The sequence below is a fragment of the Oncorhynchus masou genome, chromosome 28 (genome assembly GCF_036934945.1).
Source record: "Oncorhynchus masou masou isolate Uvic2021 chromosome 28, UVic_Omas_1.1, whole genome shotgun sequence".
Lineage (NCBI taxonomy): Eukaryota > Metazoa > Chordata > Actinopteri > Salmoniformes > Salmonidae > Oncorhynchus > Oncorhynchus masou.
Window position 1 is genome coordinate 82594117 of NC_088239.1, and position 14943 is coordinate 82609059.

The 14943-nt window shown below is 41.3% G+C and overlaps 1 pseudogene; it reads left to right on the plus strand.

Moving 5' to 3' along the window:
• The first annotated feature begins 1159 nt into the window (after positions 1–1159).
• LOC135518411 (cyclin-I-like) overlaps positions 1160–14943 on the plus strand; it is a 36678-nt pseudogene continuing 22894 nt past the window's right edge.

A 14943-nucleotide genomic window follows, 5' to 3' on the forward strand; every position in this document is an offset into this window, starting at 1 on the left:
TTTTTATAGGGTGTATTAAATGGTGGTGTCCCGTCCTCCCAGGCCATTGGCATAGTTGGTTTTTAATGAGTTTTTTTTTTATATATATATATATATTGTGTTATTTGTTTTAGTTTTTCCCCTTTTCTCATTTTGTATCACAAAATATAATGGATATATATTATAATCCAGTTGGGGGCGGAATGAGGCATTGGATGCCACCTGCAAGAAGAAGAAGAGTGGGCGACAGGCTGGAAGCGAATTGAAATGGAAAAGCATTGCGTAGCTATTGAAAAAGTAGAACATAAAGGCGAAGCAGCTGCTTTACAAGTGGGGTGCACTGTTGAGTGCTACATCACAAGGGGTTCGTGCTGATTGTAACGAGATTGTGACAGACGGTTAAAGTCGCGTCCCTTGAAAAGGCAAGAACCAAGATGTATGTCCGGAGAAATGCAGTATTATCATAAGCAAACTTTTATACTTGGAATACGGAGGAGGAATATAGGGGGAAAGAGAGGCAGAGGAGGTCTTAGAGAGGGGGAGGAAGAGGGTGAGCTTGAATCGGTTAAAAATGGGGCAAAAAAGAGATGATTTGTTAAAGAAGAATGGTAGAAAATGTAAGCAGAGTGATTTGAAAATAGGAGGAGAAGTGAATGAGGGTGAAGTATCGGAGGTGGTCGGTGTGGTGATGTTCTCTGAGCCCGAGGCTAGCACTGAGGGTCAGGATAACGATGAGTCTGACAGTTGGTGTAAAGTTGTTGGAAAAAAGTGGACCCTTGCCTTTTGGCTGATCCATTTGTGGTTTCAGGGTGGGTGAAAACAGAGTTGGGTGCTGTGGAATCGGTTGAGGGTAACCAGAAGTGGTCTTGTAATAATTGTTTGTGGGGCTGGGGATCAGAAATGTTCCTTGCGAGAGAGGCAGGTTCAGGTTTCCATGGTCAGAGTAGTACAGAAGTTGTCATGGTGAGGCAGTGAAGAAAGTAGGACTAAATTGATTTTAAATACTGGAGTATTTATTTATTTACTTATGTATTATTTTGTGTGAGTGTAGTGTTAGATGGTAGGGTATTTTGTTTCATTTATTTACCTATTCAATCAATTCCAGTCTAGTAGGTGGCGGTAATGCAACATTTATTGGATGCCAACCGCTTTTTAACCTCATCGAAGAAGAAGAAGCAGGCTCGTGAGCGGAGGGGGCGATTTCTCTTTCTCAAGAGTCCACAGTCCTTTTCGGATGTGTTAGACCTATGTCTATTCCGTTCAATTTTTTTTATTATATACATTTCATTTGGAAGACCCCCAATTTCTCCCCGAAATAAAACACAACATGGAATCGAAGATGGAGTAACTCAAGACTCTATTTACCTCTCTTGTTTTACCTCAATTTAATGGACCGGATGATTTCCAAGTCAAACTGTGATTCCCACAGCTTTGCAGGGGAGGTAAGCTAATCATAGCTAGCTAACTAGCATAAAATAGTTTGTGTATATTTAAAATAGCTAGCTCTTTCTAGCCATAACTTTCATGTATTCACTAAAACGATATATTGGATAATGGACGTTGCCTATTAATGAAACGTTGTTTTATTAGCTAGCTAACGTTGACAATCGGCTAGTGTTCGTTACTGTTCTCGTTAGATCGGTAGCTTGCTAACTAGCTAATACGTCAGCTACTGTAACTGTCTTACAAACGTTAGCATAACTAGCTAGTGTTATCGAGTTGATGTTGTGCACCGTAATATTAGCCTAGATGGTCATACGTCTTACTGTACGGGTGAAAGATTGTTAGATATGTCAGTTCACTAGTTATATAGAAAACAAACTAACGCTTCTGGCTTGCTAAATTCTCCAGACGAGATAATACCTCATCACTGATGTCAGTAAAGATGAGCGTTTCACTAGTTGGGACAATGAATAGCCAAGGTTAAGTTGGTTTTATATTCGGACATTCAACAGACATTGGCCGAAATCCATTTTATAATGGTAAAAAATCAGTGACTAATTAATTGATTGTTACAGAAACATAAAAATAGATATGGTTTATTCTATAAATGTTTAGCATACTTTAACCTTAAAAAAAAATCAGATTTGATGGAAATGCATAATCTTTTAAATGCAATTTTAAAGCTGTATAAATCAATAACTAATTCACTGTTAAAGAAACATCAAACGAGGTGTGATTTATTCTATAAATGTCTAGCATACTTTTACAACCTTTTTTGTTTTGAGGAAAAATTCCAGTTTTGATTTCATAGAGGGCATGTAGTCCATCTAGAAGCCGTGTGGTCAAAGTTCTAATGAGTCTGTTATAACCTATTAGAAGGGGCCCGGCAGAAAATTCAGCATTTTCAGTCATGTTAAATTAGATTCCAGGAAAAAACTACGTGATGAAGGGGTCAGGCTTGACTAGCAAAGAAGACGGGTGGATGGATCAAGACAACCAAGAGGATCAACATGGACATTGCACAGTGGGGATTTATATATATATATATATATATATATATATATATAGATTTATCTCTATAGCTCAAAAAAATAAAGGGAACACTAAAATAGCACATCCTAGATCTGAATGAATGACATTTTTATTAAATACTTTTTTCTTTACATAGTTGAATGTGTTGACAACAAAATCACACAATTATCAATGGAAATCAAATGTATCAACCCATGGAGGTCTGGATTTGAAGTCACACAAAATGAAAGTGGAAAACCACACTACAAGCTGATCCAACTTTGATGTAATGTCCTTAAAACAAGTCTAAATGAGTCTCAGTAGTGTGTGTGGCCTCCACGTGCCTGTATGACCTCCCTACAATGCCTGGCCATGCTCCTGATGAGGTGGCGGATGGTCTCCTGAGGGATCTCCTCCCAGACCTGGACTAAAGCATCCGCCAACTCCTGGACAGTCTGTAGTGCAATGTGGCGTTGGTGGATGGAGCGAGACATGATGTCCCAGATGTGCTCAATTGGATTCAGGTCTGGGGAATGGGCACACACTCCAGCCACATGAGGTCTAGCATTGTCTTGCATTAGGAGGAACCCAGGGCCAACCACACCAACATATGGTCTCACAGGGGGTCTGAGGATCTCATCTCGGTACCTAATGGCAGTCAGGCTACCTCTGGCGAGCACATGGAGGGCTGTGCGGCCCTCCAAAGAAATGCCACCCCACACCATGACTGACCCACCGCCAAACCGGTCATGCTGGAGGATGTTGCAGGCAGCAGAACGTTCTCCACGGCGTCTCCAGACTGTCACGTCTGTCACATGCTCAGTGTGAACCTGCTTTCATCTGTGAAGAGCACAGGGCGCCAGTGGCGAATTTGCCAATCTTGGTGTTCTCTGGCAAATGCCAAACGTCCTGCACGGTGTTGGGTTGTAAGCACAACCCCCACCTGTGGACGTCGGGCCCTCATACCACTCTCATGGAGTCTGTTTCTGACCGTTTGAGCAGACACATGCACATTTGTGGCCTGCTGGAGGTCATTTTACGGCCTCCTCCACGTCTCCTGATGTACTGGCCTGTCTCCTGGTAGCGCCTCCATGCTCTGGACACTACGCTGACAGACACAGCAAACCTTCTCACAGCTCGCATTGATTTTTCATCCTGGATGAGCTGCACTACCTGAGCCACTTGTGTGGATTGTAGACTCCATCTCATGCTACCACTAGAGTGAAAGCACCGCCAGCATTCAAAAGTGACCAAAACATCAGCCAGTTTTCTGCCAGTCTTCAGTGCGACGCTAGACTGCACAATGTGTGCTTTGCATCATCCAGAGAAATGGTCATCTGACCAACTGGGTTTGTCTTTGTGTACTTTAACAGTAGCCTATGAAAACTCATGTCGTTTCATCCTTCCAAGACATTTAGAAGTATAAAACTTTGTCTTGAAACTTTTTTTGTAATCAGGGTTATCCTTGTTCTAATGCTCTATTTGATGAGAGATACATACGATGACAGAAATTCGCTGTCATTGGTACGTACACATGTATCTGGCACAAGTGACAATTAAACTGATTTGAATTTCAAAGACTGACGACATTGTAATGTTTGATATTACAACATTGATGTGGTTTTTTTTTGATCAATGCATGTTTTTTTGTGCAAATGTATGCCTTTTTTATTTCTATACGATTTATATTGCCTGAACTCGATGATTTAAACCTCAGTTATGTGTGCTTCTGTCAGGGTTGTGGTCAAATGCATGTAATTTAAAGTCAATTTAGCGAATAATATTTATTTTTTTTACAAAAAAAAATCCAATTCAATTTTAAAATGTCTCCTAATTGCAAAAGCATGTAACAGAATTTGGGTATTCCAGAACTGTAATTTACATGTAAATAAACCATAAACCTGTTTGTTTTTTTACATTTTAAATACTGCAGATAAAATGCTCTGTGTGCCAGAGGTGGTACCATTCAGCTTGTCTGGGAATGACACGGAAGGACTTCAACAAAGCCAAAATAGAAAATGATTGGAAGGGGCCTCTGCTGTTAAATTAGAGACGTATAAATAAATGACTGTTGTGTCTTGTAACTGCTTTAAAATGTGGAACTGCTGCAAAAAAATGCTAACATTGATTTGGCATACAATTTAAGATCGTAAACATTGTGCAACTTTATGTAAACATTGTCTTACTTAATATACAACAAATTGCAATTGAAATTAAAATTTCTTTCTAGTTATTGCAAATAAATGCATTTTTTTCTGAGACAATCAGTGAAAACGTTATTGATTTTATATAGCTTTAAATGGCATTTTATAGATGCTATGTATTTCTATCAAGTCAAAACTGTAATTTCCAAAAAACAGGTGTAAAAGTATGCTAAACATTTATAGAATAAATCATACCTAGTTTGATGTTTCTGTGACAAACGGTGAATTATTTATTGATTTATATATATCTAACAAGTCAAAAACAAAGGTTATAAAAGTATGCTAGACATTTATCGAATAAACCAAATCTAGTTTTGTTTCTGTGACAACCAATTTTATTATATATTTTTTTACCATTTTTAAATGTGTTTTGGTGAATGTGTGAATATAAATCCAACTTTACCTCGATCAATGAATGAGCGTATTTTGGTGGTGAGCAGCGTCAGTAAATCAGGTGACCAAACGTCCACAAAGCGCATTGCTCTACGCATAACGTTTTACAAGGAACATGTGAGCGCGTCTTTTGGTTGGGGAAAAAAAAATGTAGAAGCACACGAATTTGAGCACAATGGGTGGGAAAAAATATGAGGTACCAATCTGTTTTCTTTTGTATTATAATGGTTCAAGCATGACAATCATGAATCTGCTCTGTGTATTCTCCGTGCCATTCAGAGGCTGCAGTATCGTGATCTGTAATCATCGTCACAACATTTTTTGGCAGATATGCGATTTAAAATGGTGTAGGTACAATTACCAATGAGTTGTCTTGAACACTAGCGTGAGCAACATTTCGTCGGATCTGAGGTTAGCCTTCAAAATAAAAATCCCCCATTTTGAAACTGATGCAAACAGAAAAATTGTGGAATTGTACCACAATTGGACTGATGATGCTCAACCAGGTTGAAGTGTGATATATAAATTAAACAAAATACTTTTGTTAATTTGACACAAAAGTAAAGATGTGTAGATGTCATGTTTATATCACAATGGAGGGCCTTACCGATGCATCTTGGTTCTATTAAATGGGGTATATCAGCCTACTCAGTGACACTCCCAGAACACAACCCTGAAGAGTTTTCACAAATCGTAATGTCGTAGCGCTTATTGCTGGACTCAGAAACCACTGTTAAATTACCAACAATAAGCTCACCAGTCAACCTACTGTATTAGTATTGCAGGGCTGACTCTTAAATAGTCGACTAGACGATTGTTTGGTCGTTATGCTGTTGGTCAACCAATATTTTTTTGGCGGGGTCGAATATTAGCGGGGTAAAAATTGTTTTAAGGCACACGAGATAGACACCTGTCTTATTGGCCCCCATCTCAGTGATCTAATCCATTGCGGAGGCCGTAGAGACGGCACAGTCCAAGAAGAATGGGGTTTGTGGTTAAGTTTGAGGTGGCGGGGTAGCCTAGTGGTTAGAGCGTTGGACTAGTAACCGGAAGGTTGCAAGTTCAAACCCCCGAGCTGACACGGTACAAATCTGTCATTCTGCCCCTGAACAGGCGGTTAAGAATTTGTTCTTAACTGACTTGCCTAGTTAAATAAAGGTATAAAAAATGTGAAGACATAATTCACTTCTCTCTCCAGAATGTGTTCTTCCCAGGTCTGTGCACATTCATTGTTTCATAACTTCTTTCATAACTTAATTGTTTGCGTTTTGATTTGTTAGTGTCTTATCAATTCTCCATTACATACAGTAGTTAATTCCTATAATTTCTAATCTATAATGTTTGTTTGGTTACGGTAATGGCTGGTAATATATTCAATACATTATTATTCCAGTCTTTTCCCGTTTACCCGCAACCTGCGCTACACTAGTGAGAAACACGTTTTTGGTTTATTTCGTCCCATTTTATGAGTTTTGTCAGTTTAGTCGTTGTCTTTTGTTTGGAGCGCTCCTGTCAGTGTTAAGGATGCACACCTGAATACGCATAGAAATAGAGGCTAATTTGCCTGCATGCAATTGTAGGTATATAAATGTGCCCATTTGGGGATCTGATAGTATTTCTGATTGTCTTAACGCACCACCACTACTGAGCCATGGAGCTTCTCAACGGGAACATTTGCTTCACCTCAAACAACGAGTAAATAACTGTCTGTTTTTACATTCATTTATAATGATAATAGTTCTTCAATGTATTTGAAAATCAACATCTTTCCAGGTCTCTTCCTTTTTAATAACCACTCGGCGTGCAAGGGATAAATGTCCTGCTCTGATCCAATGGAAATGTCATTAAAATAGACCTATCTGATTACTTCTGATCCCTTAAACTCTGACTGGCCAAGAATATTTGATTCAATGTTGCAAATTTGTTAGTGCCTGCTTTTGGCCAGACTCAAGTTAATAGTTGATACAGTGTTTCAAGTTCTTTGCAGACAGGCCATGCTTAGCCAATGTGATTTATATTATATTTATTTTTATCAGAATATTTTCTACCTGAATGCTGCACTATTTTTGTTTGCCTATATAGGCTATTTGTACATAGTTGCAATGGGCTCCCGATTGGCGCAGCGGTCTAAGGCACTGTATCTCGGTGCAAGACGCGTCACTACAGTCCCGGGTTTGTATCACATCCGGCTGGGATGAGAGTCCAGTAGGGCTGCGTACAATAAGGCCCAGCATCGTCCGGGTTTGGCCTGGGTAAGACGTCACTGTAAATAAGAATTTCTTAACTGACTTGACAAGTTTTTAAATAGAGGTTACATTTAAAAATAATAGTAATTGGCAATAGAAGTTACTTGTTAGGTTAATCATTTAGATAGAATTTTGATTAACCACATGATAATAATTTTGAAATACGAAGATATTATTAGAAATTAAATTAAACTGTTCTACGAAAAATGTACATATGAAAACAATAACTGGAAACCTGATTGGTAGAAATGGTAAGATAAATTTGCATTCTGCATGAGAAAAGTTGCAGACTCCTCCTGTAGCCTCTTACCGGCAACTTCAGTAGAGTAACGGCAGAATCTGCGAAAGCCAGCAAGAGTAGGAGGAGGATGGTCGGGACAGGTTAAGGTTTTTTCCTTCTGGCTATCTTGATCTCTGGATCTCTCTTGAGTCATTTGTCTCTTATTTCATCAAACGGTGTGCTTAAAGCATCAGACAAGCGTAATACATATATAGTTGATTTTATTAAAACACATAGCTATCTATATATGAAAAAAATACAGGTTTTAAAACAGTTTAAATTGGGGTGATTTTATTGTAAAGGCGAACCACCGATTCTACCATTGTTGCTCACGCTAATGTTCACTACACGTAATACGATTCATGAACATCTTGTAAAACATGCTAGCTATATTGTAAAACACTATGCTAGTGTGTGTGTGATACTACTTGTTTGGTTTGTCCTACTCAATGCATATTTGTAAAAAGCCCCTTTTCCACTAAACTGGAGGGAAGTCCTGTCAGATTAAAATAGTCAATAAAGAACTCCCAGACACTCCCACAACTTTTACTCCACTGGCTGATGATAAAACACGTTCTCTTCCGTGTGTTTGGCTGCCGTTTACAGGTAGCTGTATCCAGTGAGGAGGGAGGCGTATCCAAGGGTGAATATGAAATTTGCCGAACCCTTGGAAAGCCAGAGGCTGTCTTTTCTTTTGGAAAAGGCCGCCTCTAGGGAAGCCCTGATGTGGAAGGTGTACGTGCCCAAAAAGCCATCTCCCGGCAGTCAGGTGAGTCCCACAACACATAACAACATACTGTTGTCAATATGAAAGAGAAAGCAGCAGGTCGTTGAAATTGCTGTGTTGGTCACTTGCACCCAAGGTCCAACTGAAATTTGGCTTCCACTTTTAACCCAGCCCCTTCGAAAGACACGCATACATACAGGTATTTTATTTGTGCTGGCTTACCTCTAACCGCTAGGCTAACTGCTGTTCATGTTAGACCATGGAGGTGGTGAAATTGTTAGGTTATTTCCTTGGTACAGCTACAGTGGGGCAAAAAAGTATTTAGTTGGCCACCAATTGTGCAAGTTCTCCCACTTAAAAAGATGAGAGAAGCCTGTAATTTTCATCATAGGTACACTTCAACTATGACAGACAAAATGAGAGAAAAAAATCCAGAAAATAACATTGTAGGATTTTTAATGAATTTATTTGCAAATGATGGTGCAAATTAAGTGTTTGGTCAATAACAAAAGTTTATCTCAATACTTTGTTATATACCCTTTGTTTGCAATGACAGAGGTCAAACGTTTTGTCTTCATTTTCTGTCTTCTTCACAAGGTTTTCACACACTGTTGCTGGTATTTTGGCTCATTCCTCCATGCAGATCTCCTCTAGAGCTGTGATGTTTTGGGGCTGTTGCTTGGCAACACGGACTTTCAACTCCCTCCAAAGATTTTCTATGGGGTTGAGATCTGGAGACTGGCTAGGCCACTCCAGGACCTTGAAATACTTCTTACGAAGCCACTCCTTCTTTGCCCGGGCAGTGTGTTTGGAATCATTGTCATGCTGAAAGACCCAGCCACGTTTCATCTTCAATGCCCTTGCTAATGGGAAGGAGGTTTTCACTCAAAATCTCACGATACATGGCCCCATTCATTCTTTCCTTTACACAGATCAGTCATCCTGGTCCCTTTGCAGAGAAACAGCCCCAAAGCATGATGTTTCCACCCCCATGCTTCACAGTAGGTATGGTGTTCTTTGGATGCAACTCAGCATTCTTTGTCCTCCAAACACAACGAGTTGAGGGAGGTAGTAACGGGCACAGCCTGTCCCAAATAACGGAATGCAGTAACTGGCACAGCCTGTCCCAAATAACGGGGGGTAGTAACGGTTACAGCCTGTCCCAAATAACGGGGGGTAGTAAAGCCAATTCAAGCATGTCAAGACCACAACAGGGGGTCCTGGTGGATTGGTTGTTTTGCTCGCTGACTACTAATTTCACAATGATGCAAGAGTCACTTTAACAAGGTGACATAATGGTGAGAAATGGCCCGAGGGCTTTAGGGCAAGGCTAGTTCTGGTCACTTTAACAAGGTGAGAAATGGCCCGGGGGCTTTAGGGCAAGGCTAGTTCAGGTCACTTTCACAAGGTGAGAAATGGCCCGGGGGCTTTAGGGCAAGGCTAGTTCAGGTCACTTTAACAAGGTGAGAAATGGCCCAGGGGCTTTAGGGCAAGGCTAGTTCAGGTCACTTTCACAAGGTGACATAATGGTGAGAAATGGCCCCGGGGCTTTAGGGCAAGGCTAGTTCAGGTCACTTTAAAGCCAATTCTTGATTATGTCCCAATTGGTATCCTTTTCCCCCTAGTGCACTTGGGCTCTGGTCTAAAGTCGTGCACGATATAGGGAGTAGGGTGCCATTTGGGACCCAGCCATGCCTGTTGAGGCTAAAGACTTCCAGTGAGAGCAGTGCTGGTTAGACCAGTATCATATTACAGGTAAAGCCGTCCTCATGCTTCCCATCCAAAACAATTTGTGTCATATATTGACAACATTTTGTGACATTTTTGTACATCTTCGGCAAGTTTTTGGGGGGGTTTTTCAGCTGTTTTGTGCACACAACATTTGAGGCAAGTCGAAGTTTGGTCGTCAAATCTACTCCTCTTAGTCGGTGATTGGTCAACAGTAGGGATTCTTCAATTAAGTGTTTGTTGTCATTCAACAAGAGACGACTTGTTGTCGTGTACATTCTATCACTTGAGCAATTCTGCACCAAATATCTTTGGGCGTCATTGTAAATAACAATTTGTTCTTAACTGACTTGCCTAGTTAAATAAAGGTTAAACAAAATAATAATAATGATAGTTACAGTACATATGAGGAAATCAGTCAATTAAAATAAATTCATGAGGCCCTAATCTACGGATGTCACATGACTGCTTATAAAGATATGCATCTGTTGGTCAAAGATAGCGTTTTTTTTTTTAAATAGGTCTCACAATGGGCCTCGGGATGTCAACTTGGTATCTGTGCATTCAATGCCCTGATGTGGAAGGTGTACGTGCCCAAAAAGCCATCTCCCGGCAGTCAGCTGAGTCCCACAACACATAACAACATACTGTTGTCAATATGAAAGAGAAAGCAGCAGGTCATTAAAATAACTGTGTTGGTCAATTGCACCCAAGGTCCAACTGAAATTTGGCTTCCACTTTTAACCCAACCCCTTCGAAAGACACGCATACATACAGGTATTTTATTTTGTATTTCTGCTGGCTTGCCTATGAGGTTGAGATCTGGAGACTGGCTAGGCCACTCCAGGACCTTGAAATGCTTCTTACGAAGCCACTCCTCCAACCGCTAGGCTCAATGCTGTTTATGTTAGACCATGGAGGTGGTGAAATTGTTAGGTTATTTCCTTGGTCCAGCTATCTATATCACCTGAGGTCAGAGTTATGGGGAGAATGCATTTGCTTTCATTTGTGAGTGTAAAGGGGCATTGACTAGAGCACCTGCTGTGGGGAAGGTTTATGCTTTCACTTCTCCCCTAGTTATTAGTCCAACGAACAGACACGGTCTGTTTCTAAAACCTCCTCAGTTAAGATAAGCTGTTAGTGCCAATGACACCAGAGCCTGATATTGAGTCTTTTCCAACATAGAGGACTCTGACCTTCCTCATCTGGCCTCTACATTAACGGGCTTTGCCTGTCCCAAAAATGGAGTGCAGTAACGGGCACAGCCTGTCCCAAATAACGGGGGGTAGTAATGGGCACAGCCTGTCCCAAATAACGGGGGGTAGTAACTGGCACAGCCTGTCCCAAATAACGGGGGGTAGTAACGGTTACCGCCTGTCCCAAAAATCAGTCAATTAAAATAAATTCATGAGGCCCTAATCTACGGATTTCACATGACTGGGAATACAGATATGCATCTGTTGGTCAAAGATAGCGTCTTTTTTTTTAAGTCTCACAATGGGCCTCGGGATGTCAACTTGGTATCTGTGCATTCAATGCCCTGATGTGGAAGGTGTACGTGCCCAAAAAGCCATCTCCCGGCAGTCAGCTGAGTCCCACAACACATAACAACATACTGTTGTCAATATGAAAGAGAAAGCAGCAGGTCATTGAAATTGCTGTGTGGGTCAATTGCACCCAAGGTCCAACTGAAATTTGGCTTCCACTTTTAACCCAACCTCTTCGAAAGACACGCATACATACAGGTATTTTATTTGTGCTGGCTTACCTCTAACCGCTAGACTAAATGCTGTTCATGTTAGACCATGGAGGTGGTGAAATTGTTAGGTTATTTCCTTGGTACAGCTACAGTGGGGCAAAAAAGTATTTAGTCGGCCACCAATTGTGCAAGTTCTCCCACTTAAAAAGATGAGAGGCCTGTAATTTTCATCATAGGTACACTTCAACTATGACAGACAAAATGAGAGAAAAAAATCCAGAAAATAACATTGTAGGATTTTTAATGAATTTATTTGCAAATGATGGTGCAAATTAAGTGTTTGGTCAATAACAAAAGTTTATCTCAATACTTTGTTATATACCCTTTGTTTGCAATGACAGAGGTCAAACGTTTTCTGTCTTCATTTTCTGTCTTCTTCACAAGGTTTTCACACACTGTTGCTGGTATTTTGGCTCATTCCTCCATGCAGATCTCCTCTAGAGCTGTGATGTTTTGGGGCTGTTGCTTGGCAACACGGACTTTCAACTCCCTCCAAAGATTTTCTATGGGGTTGAGATCTGGAGACTGGCTAGGCCACTCCAGGACCTTGAAATACTTCTTACGAAGCCACTCCTTCTTTGCCCGGGCAGTGTGTTTGGAATCATTGTCATGCTGAAAGACCCAGCCACGTTTCATCTTCAATGCCCTTGCTAATGGGAAGGAGGTTTTCACTCAAAATCTCACGATACATGGCCCCATTCATTCTTTCCTTTACACAGATCAGTCATCCTGGTCCCTTTGCAGAGAAACAGCCCCAAAGCATGATGTTTCCACCCCCATGCTTCACAGTAGGTATGGTGTTCTTTGGATGCAACTCAGCATTCTTTGTCCTCCAAACACAACGAGTTGAGGGGGTAGTAACGGGCACAGCCTGTCCCAAATAACGGAATGCAGTAACTGGCACAGCCTGTCCCAAATAACGGGGGGTAGTAACGGTTACAGCCTGTCCCAAATAACGGGGGGTAGTAAAGCCAATTCAAGCATGTCAAGACCACAACAGGGGGTCCTGGTGGATTGGTTGTTTTGCTCGCTGACTACTAATTTCACAATGATGCAAGAGTCACTTTAACAAGGTGACATAATGGTGAGAAATGGCCCGAGGGCTTTAGGGCAAGGCTAGTTCAGGTCACTTTCACAAGGTGAGAAATGGCCCGGGGGCTTTAGGGCAAGGCTAGTTCAGGTCACTTTAACAAGGTGAGAAATGGCCCGGGGGCTTTAGGGCAAGGCTAGTTCAGGTCACTTTAACAAGGTGAGAAATGGCCCAGGGGCTTTAGGGCAAGGCTAGTTCAGGTCACTTTCACAAGGTGACATAATGGTGAGAAATGGCCCCGGGGCTTTAGGGCAAGGCTAGTTCAGGTCACTTTAAAGCCAATTCTTGATTATGTCCCAATTGGTATCCTTTTCCCCTAGTGCACTTGGGCTCTGGTCTAAAGTCGTGCACGATATAGGGAGTAGGGTGCCATTTGGGACCCAGCCATGCCTGTTGAGGCTAAAGACTTCCAGTGAGAGCAGTGCTGGTTAGACCAGTATCATATTACAGGTAAAGCCGTCCTCATGCTTCCCATCCAAAACAATTTGTGTCATATATTGACAACATTTTGTGACATTTTTGTACATCTTCGGCAAGTTTTTTGGGGTTTTTTCAGCTGTTTTGTGCACACAACATTTGAGGCAAGTCGAAGTTTGGTCGCCAAATCTACTCCTCTTAGTCGGTGATTGGTCAACAGTAGGGATTCTTCAATGAAGTGTTTGTTGTCATTCAACAAGAGACGACTTGTTGTCGTGTACATTCTATCACTTGAGCAATTCTGCACCAAATATCTTTGGGCGTCATTGTAAATAACAATTTGTTCTTAACTGACTTGCCTAGTTAAATAAAGGTTAAACAAAATAATAATAATGATAGTTACAGTACATATGAGGAAATCAGTCAATTAAAATAAATTCATGAGGCCCTAATCTACGGATGTCACATGACTGCTTATAAAGATATGCATCTGTTGGTCAAAGATAGCGTTTTTTTTTTAAATAGGTCTCACAATGGGCCTCGGGATGTCAACTTGGTATCTGTGCATTCAATGCCCTGATGTGGAAGGTGTACGTGCCCAAAAAGCCATCTCCCGGCAGTCAGCTGAGTCCCACAACACATAACAACATACTGTTGTCAATATGAAAGAGAAAGCAGCAGGTCATTAAAATAACTGTGTTGGTCAATTGCACCCAAGGTCCAACTGAAATTTGGCTTCCACTTTTAACCCAACCCCTTCGAAAGACACGCATACATACAGGTATTTTATTTTGTATTTCTGCTGGCTTGCCTATGAGGTTGAGATCTGGAGACTGGCTAGGCCACTCCAGGACCTTGAAATGCTTCTTACGAAGCCACTCCTCCAACCGCTAGGCTCAATGCTGTTTATGTTAGACCATGGAGGTGGTGAAATTGTTAGGTTATTTCCTTGGTACAGCTATCTATATCACCTGAGGTCAGAGTTATGGGGAGAATGCATTTGCTTTCATTTGTGAGTGTAAAGGGGCATTGACTAGAGCACCTGCTGTGGGGAAGGTTTATGCTTTCACTTCTCCCCTAGTTATTAGTCCAACGAACAGACACGGTCTGTTTCTAAAACCTCCTCAGTTAAGATAAGCTGTTAGTGCCAATGACACCAGAGCCTGATATTGAGTCTTTTCCAACATAGAGGACTCTGACCTTCCTCATCTGGCCTCTACATTAACGGGCTTTGCCTGTCCCAAAAATGGAGTGCAGTAACGGGCACAGCCTGTCCCAAATAACGGGGGGTAGTAATGGGCACAGCCTGTCCCAAATAACGGGGGGTAGTAACTGGCACAGCCTGTCCCAAATAACGGGGGGTAGTAACGGTTACCGCCTGTCCCAAAAATCAGTCAATTAAAATAAATTCATGAGGCCCTAATCTACGGATTTCACATGACTGGGAGTACAGATATGCATCTGTTGGTCAAAGAGAGCTTCTTTTTTTTAAGTCTCACAATGGGCCTTGGGATGTCAACTTAGTATCTGTGCATTCAAAGCCCTGATGTGGAAGGTGTACGTGCCCAAAAAGCCATCTCCCGGCAGTCAGCTGAGTCCCACAACACATAACAACATACTGTTGTCAATATGAAAGAGAAAGCAGCAGGTCATTAAAATAACTGTT